General features: G+C 44.0%; 1 pseudogene; it reads left to right on the forward strand.

Annotated features, from left to right (window-relative positions):
• The first annotated feature begins 4,603 nt into the window (after positions 1-4,603).
• Positions 4,604-18,229, forward strand: LOC113841328 (zinc finger CCCH domain-containing protein 11A-like; annotated as a pseudogene).
• The last annotated feature ends 154 nt before the right edge of the window (positions 18,230-18,383 follow it).

An 18,383-nucleotide genomic window follows, 5' to 3' on the forward strand; every position in this document is an offset into this window, starting at 1 on the left:
GAAGGTTTGGTTGTCCAGACTGTAAAGATACCTGGGACTGCCCAACCTACTACAGTGTTTTCTAATAAGTCGACAGAGTTATCCTTACCCACACTGCTTCCAAGCATTGTGAAAAAAAAAAGAAAGGGGTTGTACCCGAGAGTAGTATGTGGAAAGTTATAAATGCTAGTTTCCAGGTACTAAATCGAACTAATCCTGAGATAACTGAAGGGTGCTGGCTATGTGTAAGTGTTAAGCCCCCATATTATGAAGCTATAGGAGATATGGGGAGGTCTGAATATTCAAACGAGTCAAATCCTTCCAAGTGCAGTTGGGGTCAGGAAATTGGGATAACTTTGACTCAAGTTATGGGAAAAGGTAGATGTATCGGCACAGTTCCAAGAGATAAAAATGATCTGTGCCATGCCACTGAAAAAAAAAAAAAAAAAGTACCAAACACACAAATGGTTAATTCCTGCAAATAACACTAGGTGGGTATGTTCATTGTTGAGAGTCACTCCTTGCCTATCTTTAAAATTGTTTAACACATCTCACGATTTTTGTGTACAGGTGGTCATTATACCAAGGATTCTATACCACACTGAAGAGTATACCCATCACACAGTGGATGAATACCATCTGGTAAAGATCATACTGGGGTGGTAAGAGATACAATGACTAAATTGCGGGAAGGATTAGAAAAATGCAAAAGGGAAAATGAGGCTCGTCAGAATTGGTATGAATCCTGGTTTAATTACTCACCTTAGCTTACTACACTGCTAACAACCATAGCGGGGCCCTTGTTGTTACTTATATTAACACTGACTTTTGGACCATGTATATTCAATCGAGTAATCGCAATTGTGAAAAGACAATTGGAAGCTGCTCATCTTATGCTTGTGCATGCTAAGTATGAATCTCTTGAGCAGGAGGAGGACGACGCAGAAACTTTGATGCTCAGCAAGAAAATATGGCAAAAATTCAATGAACAAAATATGTTAGAAAAAGAAAAAGGAGGGATTGTGATAAATTAGTAGGGGTTTGTTCATTGTCCTTGAGAATTTAAAGAATCTACTGAGTAGATAAGGTTTCACAACTCACGGCATTGTAACATGGGGACAAATGGGGAAGGGGGGTTGGGTAAACATCCTTGTTAAAACAAGGATTTTGTAAGATACCACCCACCCACTGCAAGACATCCTATTTTGCCCCCACCTGAACACAAGCACAATGCATGATCACCGGAGGAAGAATAACGACCCCCAACAACAGACTGCTCAGCCTCAGAACAAGTCTCGACAAGTCGACAAGTCGACAGGTCAAGTCTCGACAAGCCAGAACTTGAATGCTATAAAACAGCGACACTGGAAAGGGGAAGTTGCGTGCTGTGGTGGAGGGGGGACTCCCCAGCCGCCCAGCGCTGTTTTGCTTGTGTCTGCTTACTTGATTAATAAAATAATTTCAATAGACCAGAAAATTGTGTGGTCTAACTTATAACAGAGCAATGCTAAACAACCACGATATCCCAGAACACAGAAATACTGCGTAACAGTGACAGAAAGTGCTAGAATTCAAAACAAAAATTACCTCCACCAAATCGGTTTTGTCGTAGTCTTCTCTGTGGTTGTAAATACACTGATTAATGACGCCATATACTTTTTCCAGGTGATAAATGTCAAATCCCTTCGTTATCTCAGTGACAAAGCATAACAGTTTCTGAAGACAACAATGGAGCAAAACAACAACTTTAGAATAGTACAAGATCCTTTGAATACGCTCTATATGTTTTTGGAGGTCGAACAGTAACAACACAAGTGAGAGCCTACTTTTTCTTATGCTATTAAATAAAATGTGACACTTCAGAGAACAGATTAAATATCCCATGAGATTTCAGCAGGGAAAATGAGTTAATTTTTCATATTTCAGAGAAAGGAAAGGCTGAAATTTCGGACAATCTTTTACTACTAACCAATCTATCACATCAATGGTTGTAATTGCAAGTCGACTGCTCCCAAAGCAGCAGGGAATGACACGATCCTCTTTGTAGGACAGCTGCTGCCACAGCAAAGCCACTGTTGCATTTCATTAGAGAAGCATTGCAGCAGCGCGGGGCACTGTAAAAAGGCTGCAGATCTTGTAGATACAGCTGTGCCAGCTGGAAAAGGAAGCACCCTTAGGTGATTACCTTTACCCATGTGTGCTATGCCTACAACTCTGCTGGCAGAACAGATTGCTCAAACGCCCAGAGCAAAGGTGGATTAGTTTGCTCAATCCTACCTTTATATTCAGGGGTGGGTAAATAGCAAAGCGACTGCTTGTAGCAATCACCTCTCTCTCACACAGTCATTTCTATTACCAAAGATGCAGAGATGATAATCTCTGGCACAGCAACAGTGACAAGCTAGTGGCAGCACCTTCTTCCACTGCCACAGCTGTCCATTACCTGTGTGAGCCTGCAAGCATGTAGCTTTAGGGAGCAGCCATACCAAATGGAAATACTACTGCCCCTGGAAATAATGCTGCTTATCATCTTATCAGCAAACTCTGCCTCCCTCATGTGTATATATATATATATATATATACACACACACACACAATATAAGAAATTCTAATACTGCACTTTCAAGGAATTTCAGAAAAGTAGTCACTTCTCCATGGCTAGCTAGTTTACGTTGACCTGCTAACTTCAGGTTTAAAATCATCACTGCAAGAAATAAAGATCCTTTTCAGGTTCTTAATACATCAAAGCATGAAAAAAAATCCCCAAATAAAAGCCCTCAAACCCATCATAAGAATTATGAATCATTAAAATGATATCCATAATAGTACTAGCAGGATGTCAGTGTGGTATTTTAAAATTCAGCAAGGCCTTTTGTCTGAAAAATTAGGCAAAGAATCTGTCTCCTAAACTACAGATGACCAGAAGCAAATGGTAGCCTACAGAAATCTCCATGAGGTGTGGAAACTAAACAGTCACAGTGCATTACAGGCTGAATTATTTCACTATCTGTATGTCCTTCCAATTAATTGTTTTAATTGGCATTGGTTAACAATGGGCTTAATTTGCAATTTTACATGATGCAGGAATATGTCCTATTTGAGCATTAAAAAAAAGCTGAAGTTAGACATACTTTGAGCTCATAGCGATCCACAATAACTATGTAGTCTGTCTCCATAGGGACTTGTACAGTGTTCTCATCACTTATCTGTTGCTGGTCTTCTTCCCAAGAACGTTCAGGAGTCACCGCTTGAAATGCCCAGGAATCTGGAAGGACACAGATTTCTTCAGTCAGGTTTTCTGTTTATCTAGAATACAGTCTCAGTGAAGTATCCTGTACCTGCCAAACAGTCTCTTTCTACAAATACAGAGACAGAATTGTTATCGTCTTCACTGAGAAATACTTGGCTTCTCCCTTCTTTCCAGCTAAAGTCACTGCTCCATAAAAATTAGAAACTAAGACAAAAAAAGCAAACAAAAATACCCACAAACAAACCAAAAGCACTAATGAAAAGCTTAATAGTGGAAAAAAATAGTCATGTTGCCAATTCAGGGCTCAGAGTCTCAGAGCGCGTGGTGAAAGGTGACCCCCAGCTGGCTGCTGGAGGAAGCTGAGGCAGCGTTCAGCTCTAACCTTTGCCTTCTTGGCTGGCATCTTTGCACTCCTGCTGTCAGTGGGTGTTGAGTGTCCTTCCCCCCAGCCTCAGAACGTGCCCTCAGATGTAGGCAGCGTTTAGCAGCTAGAATTCACTCCAATATAAAGAGTACAAATCATGCGTTTTCTGCTTTTGCTTTGGAACTCTTAGCTTGAGGTTTTCCTGCAGGCCATGAGGTTTCTTGCAGCAGCAGGGATGAGTTCTGTTAGCAAGAGGCTGTTCTGTGCTTCGACTGTGGGAAGACGAATGGTTACCTGTGCACCGTTAAATAGAACTTGACACCTAGCACACCGCACTTGCAGCCTGTGGGGTGCTTTAACAAGCAGGTAAATCATCAGAGGCTGTTTTGCAGCCGGGGTGATGCTGGGTGATTAAAAAGCAGGGGAGAACAAGGAGTTTCTGGTGTTTGTTCTTGCTTGTCATCTGACTCTCCACTTCCACTGTTCTTTAAAAAAAAAGAAACAAACAAACAAACAAAACAAAAAAAAAAAAAACAAGGGGTAAGCATCTTAATATCTTTATTATAAATGGAAGGCACAAAACAAGCCTGTAACAGAGACTGTCTAAGAGAAATACGTGGTGCTTTATAAACAAACAAGGAAGTACCCTTAGGTGGGTGTGATAATCCTCCTCTAACGCGTTTTTGGAGTGCAAAAATAGATTTGTTCCTTTCTTGCTCTTCTCTCCAGGACAAAGGCAGAATAGGTAACTGCAAAGTTAGACCAGGGAGGTCAGTTTGTTCCATACTGAGAAAGACAAGCCTGTAAAACAAACTAGACAGATTTTCTTTGTGTTATTTATCTTCCTTCAGCAAAGGCAAAGTTTATGCCACTTGTTGGTGTGTATTTCCAGTATTTGGGAAAAAGGCTTTGCTCTCTTCGAGAGACTGATAACTTGATTTGATTAACTGAAGAAAGCTGGAAAACTGTTGGTTCCTCATTATTTTTCACTTGTTACTTTCTTTAGGGTTACTTTTAAAAAGAAGATTTCACTGATCACAAGCCAGCAGAAGACTTTCAGCCCAAGCAAGGGTGAAGACAGCTCTCTCCAAGAGCAGAGGAAGTCCCTGTGGAGAGAACCCGAGCTTGTTAGCAGAACTCGTCGGCATGTCTAAACAAGGAGACGATTGCTACTTCTATTTCTATTCTACCTGTACCAAGGTATGGCTGGCTTTCCTTTGCTTTGCTTTTTTTCCCCGTTTTTTTCAGGAAGGAGTAGATTAGGAGGAGGAAGCACACTGGTCTTTGGTTAACTTGAGAACCAGATAGATTCAGTTCTGAATTCAGTTGTAGCAACATTAGGCAGCAGCATGGCCATTTTTGAGGCTGTACTATATTTTCCTTGTTGGTTTCCTTTTGGTTCCAGGGAGACAAATGTGCCTACCGCCACTGCGAAGCTGCTCTGGGCAATGAGACGGTCTGCAAGCTGTGGCAGGAGGGTCGTTGTTTCAGGAATGTCTGCCGATTCAGACACATGGAAATTGACGTGAGTGCCTAACGATGTGTTCTCAAAATAAATCAACAAAAGCCTTTTTCAGTGCCGTAGGTGTACTGATTGTGCTTTTGCAGGATAGATTTGTTTGCTTCAAAATCATACTGGTTTCTGTTACCAAGAGAGGGGGTGGGAGGAAGCAGAGGGAAATAAAATCAATGCCTTAGGTATGTCTTAGCAAAATATATATATATATATTTTTTTATTGGATGCTGACAGTTTTCTCAACAGATGCAGAATAGCTGTTAAATAGACTGCTAAAACCTGCTGGAGCAGAGGGGTAATAAACAGGCTGTTCTATCCTCATGGGAGCAGGCTTGATAATGAACTATTGGGTCTCTTCTGACCCACAGTCCTTCAGACAACGCTGTTCTAGCTGCCTGGGGTAGGAAGTGGGGAAAGTTAAAGGTGCAGAAGAACTAAGTCTCCAAGAAGTAGTTCTAGACAGGGTTAACCTAGGCAATTTCAGATGTTCTTTTTCCCTCTGAATAATGCTAGTATAATCCTAGGTGTATTAGTTTAACCCACCCTCAACTGATGTCTGAGAGTGCCTGTCTTCTCAAACTGAATGATGACAAATCTAAATGTGCATCGTGGTTGCAGCTTATGCAAACTTTGTGAATATGCCCAGAAATACTACGCTTAACTGAGAAACTGACCTTTGGAATGATGTTTCAGCACTGTGTTGTGACAGCTGTCATGATCTGGAGCTGTGCATCTCTTTGCAAGCCTCAGGTGCATGTTATCATGAGCTTTTCTTTCTTTCTGTCTTCAGAAAAAGCGCAGTGAGATTCCTTGCTACTGGGAGAACCAGCCGGGAGGCTGTCAGAAAGCCAACTGTGCTTTTCATCATGCAAAGGGATGTTACATCGATGGACAATTCTTACCACCAAGCAAGAGTGAGTTTAGGTCCTTTTTCTTTAAGCGCTGAAGAATTAATTTTGAGTATTACTTAGTGGGTGCCAATCCTGTAGGGGGCATCAGGTAACTGTTCATTTGTGAGTGCAGGAAAAGGTCTGCAGTCATAGGTGGTCAGTTAAACCGAGTGTACTGCTGGTGTTTGTTTTCTGCTTTCGTGCTCAGCTTCTCTTTGCTTTGTGTGATGTTTGCCTTGCAGTTTGCTTCCTGTTGTTTCATCTTTTGCTGGGTGGTAGGGAGATGTGTTGTTGTTCGAAGGGAAGTCATTGTTCCCGGTGTAAACTGTTGCGAAGCACGGACGAAAGCACGACAGACACCAGCAGAGTCAGATCATGCTTCACCATTTTATTGCCCGAATAGCCCAACTTTTATAGTGAATTTTACAGGGGTGGACAGTGTTTCACACAAGATTATTGGTCAAAAGCACTCAGACAAACAGTTATAAGAAAATAACACCACCTGCAAGAAAAGAACCCCCCTTTTTGATTAGAAGTTAGGAAAACAACCCCCTTTGTGCTTAACGGTCACGTAGGCCTAGTCCTTGAGGCCAGCTGCTGATAACAGTATTTTCTGAGTTCCTTAATTGGGTGATGTGGGAGTCTGCCGTGGGAGCTTCTCACAGTTACTCTGGCAGCCTGGTTTGCTCAGCTACAGCAGGCCCTGAGATTTCTAAGGCCTACTCTGGTTGCTTAAAGCAAGCTTAGATCGAACAATTATGTCAATTCCCAACAATTCCCCCGTTTTCTTTTAGTACAGGCAGTACTTGGTTTTACAGTAGGTGTCAAATATACAATATAACACAACTATATAACTTAACCCTAATAATACTATAATTACTGTAAGCGTTTGATGGTAACACAATCTAATAGTAAGTAACACAATTTAATAGTAACACACTTAAACCTAAATACTTAATGGTGATCAACACAACTATGCAAATTAACCCTAATGATACTATAATTACTGTAAGCACTTAATGGTAACACAATCTAATAGTAGGTAGCACAACTTAATAGTGACACACTTAAACCTAATCCCCCTTTGACTAATCCCAGTAACCATCTGTGCATTGTTTCAAACAAATCAGTGAACTATTGATTAGAAGGATTGATATCATATTGAATCTTTCTAATAAATCTTTTGATAATTTTTGCCGGCCTGCACTGTGGTAACAATAACCTGTACTAAGGCTATATTCCAGAATCCTGCACTTTGGCAACGACAACCTGTATTATGGCTATATTCTGGAATCCTGCACTAAGGCAACGATAACCTGTATTATGGCTATATTCCGGAATCCTGCACTAAGGCAACGATAACCGGTACTATTGCTATATCCCAAGATCCTGCACCATGGTGACAATAACCTGAACTATTGTTACATTCCGGAATCCTGCGCTATGGCAACGACAACTTGAACCATGGTCACATACACTCTCACTCACACAGCACAATCACACATACAGAGCACAATCGTACATACAGAGCACAATCGCACATACAGAGCACAATCGCACATACAGAGCACAATCGCACATACAGAGCACAATCGCACATACAGAGGCCTCTGACACATCTCACTCTCAATCATACCACAATCTCATTCGTGCAGTTTGGCTGTTGACTCTATCTGCTGTTTACTCTTCAATATTCTACCTCTGACGACAGTCACTTTTTGTTTTCAATGGCTGGTTTTATGCATCGGCTAGGCACCCAGATTGTACCTGTAGGGGAAGAAACACAAACATAACCACGCCCCAGGTAAATCACTTCAGCAGGGCCTAGCCATTGCCCTGTTTTCATGTCTCTGTATAACACCTTCATGCGTGGTGGCTTAAAAGTTTCTGCCCCAGCATGGTGACGTACTATAGGAGGCTCGGTGCTGTCGCCAAACACACATAGATGGTTAAGTACAAAAAGAGCCTTCCCTATTCTTTCTTTTATGTCTTTAATGTCTCTGAACTTCTCTAAGTACCGTTTCACTGTCCCATTTGCTCTTTCCACTATTGCCTGTCCTGTGGAGGAGTGTGGGATACCAGTAACATGATTGATATTCCATAATTGCATAAATTGCTTCAGTGGCCTACTATTATAAGCTGGACCATTGTCAGTTTTAATAGTACTAGGTACCCCTAACACAGCAAAACAACTAGTGAGGTGACGCCGCACATCCCGAGCTTTTTCTCCGGGCTGTGCAGTAGCCCATATCATGTGGCTATAGGTATCTATTGTTACATGCAAGTATTTTAACCGTCCTAAGGCTGCAACGTGCGTGACATCCATCTGCCACACTTCATTAGCTTTCAACCCTCTTGGGTTAACACCACACCCGAGTCCAATTCCTAAATTATGATGACTACATATAGGACAAGCCTTTACAATTGCTTGAGCATCAGCATTAGACAAATTATAGGCTCGAGCTAGTCCCTTCGCATTCTGGTGAAATATGGAATGAGCTTCTCGTGCTCGGCAAAATGGTGATAGTGGAGCTTCAGTAATTGTAGCAGCAACTAATCGGTCGGCTCGGGCATTCCCTTCTCCGAGTCCTTGTTCCCACTGATGACTGCGAATATGAATCACTGCATACGGTTCACTCCTCTGTGCGATGGCAAGCCGCAAGCTTATCAATAGTTGGATCAGTCGCCCATTCCGCACTTCTCGCAAACTTGAATCCTCAATGCGATTGGCTATGCCTACTACATAAAGAGAGTCAGATACAACATTCAACGGAACATCTTTCCATTTTACAAACGCCCATACTACTGCGAACAGTTCTAGTGTCTGTAATGAATCCTCTTTCTGAGCTTGCAAAATCTGATGCTGCCAGCCCTGCTCATCCTTCCATGTCACTGCAGCAGTTCTGGAGCGCTTACCAGCATCTGTAAAGACTGTTACTGCGTCTGCAATTGGTTGGGGTGATCGCTTTGGTCTGCTTATCCAGCCCTGGTTTTTCATCCAGGACAAGACAGGAGATTGTAACGATTTTGCTATTAATGTGGCTCCATCCTGCAATAGAGCAGTTTGCAGTTCTTCAGAATTTTGTATATACCATTCCAGATCACTTGATCTTATAGGTAGCCATATGGTGTTAGGAGGGACCCCGTCTATTTGCAAAATTCTGCTTCGTCCCTTTTTAATTAATTCTGCTAATGTGGTGATTTTTTCTTGAATTGTCCGTCGTGGCTGCAATGGAGGAGCTAGCCATTCTAATACCACCGTCTCTCCCTGCTTCTCCCCCATTTTTATTTTTTGCTGTGTTATTGCACCCATCAAATATTGGGGGCCACACATTATTGTTAGATCCAGAGGCGCACCCTCTATACGCCGATGTGTAGCCCGAGTTGTAATCATTGAGGCTATTAGTTGTAATACTTGCTTTTGTTGGTCTGTAAGCTGAATTGGTGCTGCGGGGTCTGTCCCTCGTAGCAAAGGTCGTAGTTGATTTAACAGTTCGTTGGGAATACCAACCACTGGTCGAATCCATTGCAAATCACCCATCAACTTCTGAGCGTCGTTAAGAGTCTTAAGGTCTGATTGTATTGTCAATTTCTGCGGTTGAATCGTAGCATCAGTGATATGCCACCCAAGATATTTCCAAGGGCTTGTCTCCTGTACCTTCTCGGGGGCAACTACTAATCCTCTCTGTTTAAGTTGCTCCGTCAGTTCATCCTTTTGTTGTGAAGAAAATGGTGTTGACTGTGCTAATAGAATATCGTCCATATAATGATAGATTATTGTTCCTGACCATTTTCGTCGCAACGGCTGTAACGCATCGTCGACATAGAGCTGACATAGAGTCGGCGAATTTCTCATTCCCTGCGGCAGGACCGTCCACTCAAACCTCTGGTCCGGCCCTTCTCGGTTTATTGCAGGAAGTGTAAAAGCAAACCTATGCCTATCATTTTCATGAAGTGCAATCGTGAAAAAACAGTCCTTTAAGTCCACTATCAGTAAATACCATCCCTCAGGTATCATCGCAGGATTAGGTAACCCTGGCTGCACTGCTCCCATATCGTACATCTGCTTATTAACTGCACGCAGATCGTGGAGCAGTCGATACTTTCCCGATTTCTTTTTAATCACAAAGATAGGTGTATTCCACGGGCTTGTTGACAGCCTTAAGTGCCCCTGTTGAAATTGTTCTTTAACCAGCTTATGTGCTTGTACCAGACTTTCCCTTTTTAATGGCCATTGCTCGACCCACACTGGATTATCGTTCTTCCACCGGAGTGGGATCGGGAAAGTCCAAACAATGGCCACATCTATAAAGGGTGTTCTGAGGTAAGAACCATCCCCACTTGAGCAAGGATGTCTCGCCCTATTAGTGCGTGCACCCCATCAGGCAACGGAATAACAGAGACACAACATTTCACCACTTTGTCCCCTATTGTCCACTGCAGGGGTGGTGACTGACGGGCAAGTGTCAGGCCTCCGACCCCGGCTACCGTGGTATTAGTTTCAAATGTTGGCCAATGCTGCGGCCAGTTTTGTGTGCTAATTATAGATACATCGGCTCCTGTGTCAAGTAAGGCATTGATTCTTATGGTTTCTTCTTTATACTGCACTGTGACCATGTGTCGTGGTCTTTGCTGTAACCCCACAGTTAACAAAGCCACATTTCCCGTAGAGCCAAATGCTCCTTGCCCTCGCGGTTGCTCCTGCATGGGCAAAATGCCTTCCGCAAGATGTGATAACGGAACCAATTGTGCTATCTTGGTGCCCTTAGGCACAAATAACGGTGGAAACAACGTCTGAACCATTATTTGAATTTCTCCTTGACAGTCTTTATCAATAAGTCCCACTAATACTTGAAGTCCCAGCATGGTCGCTGATGACCTCCCTATAAGTAATGCACCCACAGTTTGTCCATTAATACAAATTGGTCCCTTGACACCTGTAGGAATACGAACAGGTTTTGAATCCATCAACGTGCAATCTACTGCTGTTGCCAGGTCCAGGCCGAGGCTTCCTCTTGTGGCTGGTCGGAGAGGAACGGGTTCCCCCTCGGTGTTGCTGTGTATGCGGCCGCATTTTTTGTCGTCGCGGGGCGACTCTTCCCGCTGTTTTGGCCGTTTCCCGGCACGTTGCGTCTACATGCCACTTCATTGTGATTAGTCGACTGACAATTTGGGCACCATACTGCCCCAGCTCTGCAGTTTCGTCTCACGTGCCCAAAAGCACCACAACGATAACATCGGCAGCGATGTGGTGATGGGTCACTAGAGGGTGGTACTCGACCACCAGAGCGTGAACCGGGGGTTTTCAAAGGAGCAAGAGCTGCAAGGACCTGACTCTGTGTAGACTGAACATGCTGTTTCACAGCCTGTGCCTGTTCTCTCATGCTGTCACCTAATTGCTTTACTGCTTCTATTAACATAGCCTGTGGACCTACTGGTACCTGAGACATTCTTTCCAACCCTTCCTCAATTGTCCATGTCCCGGGTAGGGAAGCTAGTATAGTGCGAGTAGAGGGGTTGCTATTCTGAATTGCGCACTGTTTTAATATCATGCCCTTGAGGTAATCAGGCACCCCAGCCGCCTGTATGGCATTTGCAACGCGATCAATAAAAAGCCCAAATGGTTCCTCTCTACCCTGTTTGATTCCCATGTAGGAAGGTATTCCCCCTGGCTCCTTTATCCGATCCAATGCTCTTCTGGCCAGTTTCATTGATTCCTTGGCTTTATCAGGTCCCAGCAATGCCTGTGCTTCTGTCCTAAAATATGGTCCTATTCCCATCAATTCTTCCAGTGTGACCCCATGTAGAGGGTCTCCCGGTGCTCTTATCACTGCGACTGCTTCTTGACAAGCAGCGTGCCAATGGGCATTAAATAACAGCTGCTGGTGTTGGGTCAGAATTAGCTTCATTATACTGCGTATGTCTCCTGGAAGCAAGATATTTGTTCCCCAAATGTAATCCAGCATCTGTCTCGTAGGTTCACCTTTCAGACCTGAGTCATTTACTGTGGACCGCAGCTGAGTTAACAATTTCCAGTCCAAATTCACTAGATTAACTGTAACATTACCCTGGGCGTCCGGTGGTGAATATATTACCGGGAAGGCCTCAGGAGTCAATTGTGTAGCTATCTCGTGTTCCCCCTCGCATAGGGCCTCATTTACTATTTGGTTCCACATCCTCTGCCTCTGTTGAACACCGTCTGTAAACGGGTTCGTATTTTTACTGTCTAGTTTTTGCTCTCTTATTTCCTCGGCTATCTCCCCAATTTCATGAGTAGGAGTCAGTGGTGGAGCTGTCGGTGGCGGGGGAACGGATAACGGTTCAGAGGATGGCAGCGTTATCGTTCTCACCGAAGGGGGCAATGGGCAATCCTCAGCTCCCTTCATCTCTCCCAGTTGAGGGTTAACACTACCAGCTTTTTCCGGTAAACCCAGTCGCTCTGTAGCAGCAGCAGCGATTTTTTGCTCAGCCTGATGTGCAGCTAAGGCATAAGTGACTGCTTTCCAAGGCTTCAATAATTTTTTAGCAGCCTTATTGTCATTAATAACTTCATAAAACAATTTGTCCCCGAATTTGCGCCACTCTGCTTGTTCAAAAATTGTATCCGGATTGATAAAACAACCCTGTGCCAAACCATATGTTAACAATCCTGGTAACTCCTTTTTGCAGTTTATTCCCTGTGTGCCTCGCTTTTCTAAGAAACATTTGAGCAAATCATAGGCCGCTTGTCTCTCCATACTGTTACAACCTTTGCAAGACAAGTGACTGGCAGGGACCGTCTATAGGTGCTCCCGGGCGTTCCCGGGTGCGGGGATTACGCGTTTACGTCCCGTTCACCTGTGAAAGTGCAGGTGCGGGGATTATCGTCCCTTTTACCTCTACCGCAATTACTTCAGTGTGTCGCGATTACTTCAATGTCCTGCGCGGCACTGTACCCCGCGTCTCTCACCGTGAGTCCCCGCGTCCCCGCGTGTCCCGCGTCTGTTACCGTGAGTCCCCGCGGCCCACCGTGTTTCGCGTCTCTCACCGGGAGTACCGCGTTTTCCGCGTCTCTGACCGGGAGTAGCGCGTCTCACCGTAAGTCCTGTGTACAGCGTGTGCGGCTCGGTGTCTGGCTACAGCGCCGGTCCGATGTCCGCTCCGATGTCCGGTCCGATGTTCCGGCGGCGCTCCGATGTCCCGCGCCGCTCCGATGTCTCAGTCTCGGGCTCAGGCTCAGCGCTGTGAGGTCGCGGCGCCGCTGGCCCCGGTGCCGCACCGATGTCCCGGCGCTCGGCAGTGCTGATCCCCGATGTCCCGGCGCCGCTGGTACCCGCGCCGCACCGATGTCCCGGCACCCGGCGCTGGTTCCCGATGTACCTGGTCTCCCGCTTTACCTGCGATCGGATGTGCCGGTGCCGCCGGTGTCCCGCTGCGCTGGTGTCCCGCTGCGCTGCGATGTTCGCCCCGGCGCCGCTACGATGTCCGCTCCGGTGCTGCGATGTCCTGCTCCGGTGCGATGTCCGTCTCGCTGCAATGTCCTGTTCGGGTCCTGTTCAGGTCTCAGCCTGTTCGGGCGCCATTTGTTGCGAAGCACGGACGAAAGCACGACAGACACCAGCAGAGTCAGATCATGCTTCACCATTTTATTGCCCGAATAGCCCAACTTTTATAGTGAATTTTACAGGGGTGGACAGTGTTTCACACAAGATTATTGGTCAAAAGCACTCAGACAAACAGTTATAAGAAAATAACACCACCTGCAAGAAAAGAACCCCCCTTTTTGATTAGAAGTTAGGAAAACAACCCCCTTTGTGCTTAACGGTCACGTAGGCCTAGTCCTTGAGGCCAGCTGCTGATAACAGTATTTTCTGAGTTCCTTAATTGGGTGATGTGGGAGTCTTTGCCGTGGGAGCTTCTCACAGTTACTCTGGCAGCCTGGTTTGCTCAGCTACAGCAGGCCCTGAGATTTCTAAGGCCTACTCTGGTTGCTTAAAGCAAGCTTAGATCGAACAATTATGTCAATTCCCAACAGTAAACAGTGATGGGATGGGCAAAAGGAGATGCTGATTTCGTTGTCTGTGCGGGTTATCTGCCTTTCCTACCATCTCTTTGCATTGTGGTCAAAGTTTTAAACTGCCATATTACCGACGATCCTCCTCTTCCTCTAGCTACACTGCCAAGTCCGCCTGAGTCCGCGGACGATGATTTGAAAGTGGCTCAGATGTCACTGCAGCAAAAGAAACTTTCTGTCCAGTCAAATCCCTCTCCACAGCTAAGGGGGTGATGAAAGTGGAAAACTCTGAAAATGTCCCAAGCCCTACACACCCTCCAGTTGTAATCAATGCTGCAGATGATGATGAAGATGATGATGGTGAGCATGTGTTGGTTCTTGGAAGGAATTTTTGCTGTAAATGATTGTGTAGATCTTTGGTTCTTGAAGGAATCTGTGCTGTAAATGAATGTAGAAATCACAGATGACCTGAGGTCTGACTAGCGATAGGGCAGGCAGTCTGGCCAGGTCACTGGTGGCTTTGTCTGGCAGTCAGTGGACAGAACCTGAAACGTTGGAGGAAAGCTTAGAACCACTCCTGGCTTTAGCTGGTCTGTTGTGTAAAGTTCTATGTGAAACTAGGAAGGAAATTTCTTTTTTCTGTCTGAAGAGCAATGTGTTGTGTAGTAGTTAAAGCTGCAAAGAGAATCTAGAGTCCTAGATGTTTTGTCCTAGTGTATTCTACTTAGGAGTTCATCAGGTCTGTGTAGCTGTTTAAAAAACAAAACAAAACAGCAACAAAGTTTTTTATATGAACCATGGGCTGAAGTGTCACTGCATGAGCTACGTAATCATGAACAATCTGGTCTATGCATAACTGAATAGATTCTTCCCCTTCAGACCAACTTTCTGAGGAAGGAGAAGAAACTAAAACTCCCGTCCAGCAACCAGCTGCGGAAGGTAAAAATGGATTACAGGTGATTTCCACTCGGAAAGGCAGTTCTCCTACTACTAAACAAGGTATTCCAGCACCTTAGTAGGATAAATCAGAAGAACTTGACAGTGAAGTCAAAAGCAGTGTGGTGTAAAAACACAACAAAATGTAGGGGTGCTGAATGGACTCGGTATCTCATTTCTGCCATTAATACCATCATGTGCCCATTGGGCCAGAAAGATGAACTCCTTTTCTTTACTTTTGGAGAACAAACCAGGGCCACAGCATGGAGTTTAAATGGCTGCACGTGCAGCCTTGCAACCACTGTTGATAAGCCATATCTAACGATAGAGGGATCTAATATGGTGTAAATGGATTAAAATTAAAACTACATTTTTAACCCTGAAGGATGAAAGGAGGGGCAAAATGCCATTGGTTCTAGGGCTCTTTCACTTGTGAGGAGTGTTGACAGGCTTTATTCTAAATACTTCAGAAAGTTCCTGAGCGCTAAGAAGCCTGAGGACCTGTGGTCCTCCGTGAGTGCCTCTAAGCCTGTCTCATGAACTGTTTCCTGTTTTCAGAGGGCAATCTGAATTTTGGAATAAAAACACTTGAGGAAATCAAATCGCAGAAGATGAAGGAAAAAAATGAGAGACACGGTGGTGAGTTAATATGCCCTACTTTCTGATCCTGTTCACGGCAGGTGATGGTGACTGGGAGCTGCTTGAGGGACAGACTTCCATTTTTAGCTGGGGGCATCAAGCAACCTGATTCTCAGCCAGCTGGTATTCTAAATGGGAGTTCAAAGGGCAACCAGAGGCAAATTAGTCGCCTCTCTTATTTACATGCTCTGCTTGCTGTATTTTTGACAGTAACAAATAATTTAAAGTTTTTTGTTCTTTGTGATAGTTTTTTATGCTGGGTAAACTTCCTTATGTTTTGGTTGCTCTGAACAGAAGGTTCTTCAAGATCTTCTCTTCGTCCCGTTGATTCTATGATTTTTCCTGCTCCAGAAAAGGAAAATGTCCGGACAGTGGTGAGAACTGTGACACTGTCTTCCAAGAAAGGTAGTAAGGAATGCTTTTGTTTTGATTTCATTACTCCTAAACTGGAGGGTTAAGCAATAATTAAAACAATTCACCCGTGTTAGCCTTCTGGTGCTGCCTTCTGTTCAAAACGTGCTTTTATGCTTCAAGTCCCTGGTTGTACTGGAAAGATTTGGTGCTCAGGTTAAGTGCAGTGGCAGGAGAAAAAAAAAAAGTGTCAGTATGCAAATAGGGGGGTAACTGAAAAACAGAAGAGTAAGGAGAAGAAAGAGCTGTAGAAGACAGTGCTATATAAGAAGCAATTTCTGAAGCATTAAAGAGGCTGACAGTGGCAGGTGTGGACACAGTATGACAGGAGTTTGTGTATAAATTGTTTAGAGCTGTGCAAATGCCTTTTAAAGGGAAAAAAGTGTGGAAGTACTTTTACTCGTAGACATTCACCTTAGAAAGGACTATTTCTCAGCATTTGTACCTAATAATATTCTGCTTGCTTATGCAGCTTTGTTCTGCACAAAGTATAGCTGTCAAGCAGACTCAGATTCACGCTCTACTATCTCAGCTGGAATTTGAAGCAAGCACTGAGACTCTTAATATTTTTTTTCTATGTTAATTATAGTTAAAATATGAGTTTATGTGGTTTAGCTGTCAAAACAGTGTCTGACTGGGTTTTTTTGGACATGGGCTAACAGGATAATATTTCTGTTGGCTACTGGTTTCTGTGAAATAGAAAAAAAATTCCCTTTTGTTTTAGGGGAGGAACCTGTGGTTCGACTAGATCTTGCTGATAGACAAGGAAAACGGAAAGCCTCCGCGGGTAAGAACTTTTTATGAGCTGTTACGTAGGTGCTGCCTTCTATATATGACTGCATTAAAGAGTATTTTTGAGGTATGAAAGGAAAATACATTGCAGTAGAGATCTGTGTTGACTGCAGAAATGGAAAAAAAAAAATCATTTAGCAGCTGAAAGGCAATTCTATGAAAATATGCTTGAAAAATAGAAGCGTATTGTTGACTGTTCTCAAACCATCCTGCAAAGAAAAGTTCTTACAATATTCCTTGTTTTCTCTGAAGATGATGTAAGCACCGTTCCAGTGAAGCGCAGCCTTGCTGAAAGGCTGGGGAAGAAGGTAGAGGCTCCGGGAAATGCTGACAAAGCACCCAAGAGAGATACAGGTACTAAACGGGCATCTGGATTGGATTCCTGGGTTTTGTATTTAGTCTTTCTGTTTGTCCTTTTCCAGTGATGTTTCTTTTTGCATGTTGGCTGAGGTCGTAATCACTGGGATTCAAAGTTACCTTTCCTGTCTTGTTTTGAACTGTGAACCTGAAGTTGACATTATGCAGCCTCCCTGATTCATTCTGTTTCTGTTTTGCAGTTCAAGTTGCCAAGTCTCTGAAGGACAGGCTGGGATTACCTCCTAAACAGACCAGCACTGAGAGAGGTAACAGCTAGATATTAAATATGCTTTCTCCTCCTTCCTTTCCATGAACTTGGACTGCTTTCATCCATCCCTAAAAACTAATTTAAACGAAAACAAAGAACTGATGCCTCTTGCTTGAGTGCTGAAGCTCTTCTGACAGCCACTATCAGAAATCTGGCTCTAGGTGTGTGTTTATTTTCTACTTGTGCCTTGTCAAGGTTTTTAGCTGCTTCTGTGAACCGTTACGTACCATTAGAATAGAACCACTGCCAGGAGCAGGAATTTGAAATGCAGTCTGAAGAAGTAATAAAGTAAAGCAGCATTTCTGTGCAGCAGTTCTCTCTGGATAGGGCTGGTCTTCAAAATACAAGTGGCTCAGAGGAGGAGGAGAATGTTGTTCTAAGGATATTGTTCTAAGATGCATTATTGGGAACACTCCAGATTAGTTTTCCTTAGTGCTCTGACAAATTTTGGAGACTTAAAATATTGCTGGACTCTCTTTAAATGTTGGTGCTTCTCCTCATTTCTTGATGATGACAGGGAAGGCTGCTAAGCCGATGGGAGAGATCCGTGTGAAAACACTGGAGGAAATCCGTCGTGAGAAAGCTCTTCAGAGACGCGAAACTCAAGCCAAAGGCGAGGCTGAAGGGCATGGTAAAACTGAAGATTCCAGCGCAGGGGCAAGACCTGCTCGTGCAGGTCGCATCAAAACTTTCTCTGAAGCCTTGTCTGAAAAAAAGAATAATCGCTTGGTAGAAGAGAAGAAAAAAGCAGGAGAATCCCATACCAAGAGCAAAATTCAGGGTGAGTCCAAGAAGCAGCTCGCTCTGTCCGGGCGAATGGATTGCACATTGTAGCCTTTCTCTCTCTCTCTCATGGGACACAAGGATGCACAAATGCACAAAGGAAACAAGTACCCAGCTTTCTTTATTTCTGCCGTTGACAAAACTTTTTTGTCTTTTTTTAAAGCACCTGAAAAAGAAGAAAAGAAGGCAGTGGAATTGAACCGGC

The sequence above is a fragment of the Anas platyrhynchos genome, chromosome 23 (assembly GCF_047663525.1).
Source record: "Anas platyrhynchos isolate ZD024472 breed Pekin duck chromosome 23, IASCAAS_PekinDuck_T2T, whole genome shotgun sequence".
Taxonomy (NCBI): Eukaryota; Metazoa; Chordata; class Aves; order Anseriformes; family Anatidae; genus Anas; species Anas platyrhynchos.